This window comes from Hibiscus syriacus, unplaced genomic scaffold (genome assembly GCF_006381635.1).
Source record: "Hibiscus syriacus cultivar Baekdansim isolate YM2019G1 unplaced genomic scaffold, ASM638163v2 tig00111877_pilon, whole genome shotgun sequence".
Classification (NCBI taxonomy): Eukaryota; Viridiplantae; Streptophyta; class Magnoliopsida; order Malvales; family Malvaceae; genus Hibiscus; species Hibiscus syriacus.
The window spans coordinates 2958173-2960923 of record NW_024063208.1 but is presented as its reverse complement, the minus strand read 5'-3'; positions in this window follow the sequence as shown (position 1 = coordinate 2960923).

Below are 2751 nucleotides of genomic sequence, written 5' to 3'. Positions count from 1 at the left end.
CAAAAACCGGTTATAACAAGGTCAATATAGGGAAACTATATTTTGTTTATCCAACTATGGGATGAAAAAACATATTTTGTTTTTTTTTTTAAAAAAAAACTTCTGAGTTCCTCTCAATTCCAAAGTTGGGGCAAGTTGGTCCATCTCGAAAAGTAAAGAGAAATATAGTCCCTTTAACTTTCGAAAGTGAGCAATTAGAGACAACTAATCACGGCATTCATGTTTTTCACTAGAGTTATTCGACGCACTATTGTCCGTACCATAATAGACATTTTCCAAACTATTTTTGAATCACTTTCAGCATCGAACTTAGTAGAGAATCTTGCATACTATGTTTGAAAAGGCCGTTCAAAATTGAATTATGACTAGCTAAAGTAAGCCAAAAACTTCATAACTATCTTATAATCTTCAGCTGCAAGAAGAAGACCCTCTTCCTCTTGTCACATAAAAAATAAAGGCAACATTTAAAGACTAGGCACAAGAAAAATATGACAGACTAATGCCCAATTCTAACTAATGAACAAGGAAATCGGGGGGAACTTACAGCAGCTTCAAGATCCTGCATCACAGATTAGCTTTCAATGCATCCACTTTAGACTACCAATGATTTCCATCTCTTAAGAATCTCATAATCCATTAAGTAAATAACTCTCCCTGGTCGACCCGTTTTCCATGGCCAACATGACTGAAAGAAAACTTATCATTTCCATGGCATATGTAACCAGGTAATCTCCAATTAAACCGTTGAATTATCTGAATAAATCACAACTGAATATTTTCAATTAATAAAATTAAAACAAGTTATAAAAAGATAAATACGTAATTTGAAAGAAATTTCTTACGAATTGAGCAACAACATTGTCGGTGGTAAGCTTGCCAGGACCGTCAACTTTGAACTTTAATCGAACAATTTAATGGCAGCTTGTCGGTTCATGTGTAAAAGAGGAGTTATTAAGTGTGAAAGTGAGATTTGACTTTTAGGCAACGGAGTCAAATCTGAAGGACCTAGAAGAGGAGGTTCGGCGAGGAATATGATGTCGTAGTCGGAGGATGCATCTAGAAGGCTCCGATGGTTTAGCCGTGGTCCACCGGAACGTGGCACAGGCTTCCACCCAGATAACCCGTTGCGCCAGTTTGTAGAATCTTAAGATTTCAAAAGACTGAGATTTTTGGATTACGAGAAATCAACTACCCTACTTGCATTGTTAGCACAAGTAGTGGCATTTCTTACCCGAAAACGCTGTAAAGGACCTGAATTCCACAGATAACATAAAAATTGTTTAAATTATCTCTCTTTTTCTATTCTTTTAGGCTCAATATCAAAAAAAAGTTTTAAATTATACTTCGAAATATAATAAGTGTTTAACATTTTATCCGTTATTACTTTAGGTGTTCGGACGTTAATCGTTACTAAATCTTCGTTAAAAGACTTATATCATGTTCTAGAAATTTTGAGAATTTTAATTTAAAAATAAAAAATATATTTTTAAAAAATCTTTAAAAAATTAAAATCTTAATTTTAATCTCTTTGTCATTGTCGATCGCCACCAACACCATCAATCGGCCGAAAGTCCAACTACGTGTAATTGGCCAACCATCCACGACCAAAATTCCCATACATTTGCAACCGGTCAATCATCCAGAAATGGTGTAAATGAAAGTTTTTGGTTTTATGGTTTCGAATCCCTAAAATCTCTTATATCGATCGTGGTAATCAATCATTTGATCGGAATCGGCGATCGATCATGGCAGTCGGACTTTGGCCGTTTAAGAAGGTTGCTGGGGAGGGGGAGAAGGGAGAAGATGGGGGAGGGAGGAGAGAGGGGAGAAGGAGAACACGGGCTATTTTAATGGTAAAACACCTAAAATGGTAGTGGAAAAAACCTTAAGCACCTATTATTAGCGAAAAAGTCTATATGCATCAAATCGTGTTTTGAGATATAAATTAAGCATTTACTTTTGTATTAAGCCCTTTTTTTATTTAGGTGTCTAAAACGTTTTTAGTTATTTAAGGCGTTTAACACTACAAACGTTATCATTTTAAGTATTTCAATCGTAATAGGCGTTAAAAAGTTCATTAAATGAAATATGTTGTATTTATATAATTTAAAAAACTCCAAAAGTTTTAAAGAATTTAAAAAAAAAACTCTAAAATTTTGAAAAACATTAATTTCAATCCATTTACCTATTCATTTTCGTCGACCGTAACTCCATCCAATGATATAATCATCTAACAAACCTCGATCGACGATTTAAACTTGACGAACAACAATCCTATAATCAAGAAATTGACGTGATCCGACGATTTCAATGGAAAACAAGATAGTAAAGACCAGGGACGAATCTACCCTTTGTCCCCATTTTTTTATTATTAAAAAATATATGGGAAAAATATTAAACTAGGGTTTCAAATTTTAGTTTATTTTTATTTTGCCCCTCATTTTCTATAGTTAATTATACTTTTCCCCTTTTTTTATGATTAATTATATTCTACCCTTTGAGTTGGACTCCTAACTCAGCCCCTAGTAAAGACAATGATAACCAACAAGGGAGATGACAAGAAAGTCAACAACATTAGTGACCATGGACAACAAGAGAGATATTAAGGTTAGAGTTAGATATTTAAGGATAATTTAAAGGATTTTTAGAGCTTTAATTTTTTTTTTAATTTTAGAGAATTTTTTTACAAGTAAAATTTTAAAAAAAAAATGCGACACTTGTCACTTAATGAACCTTTTTAACCTTACTACG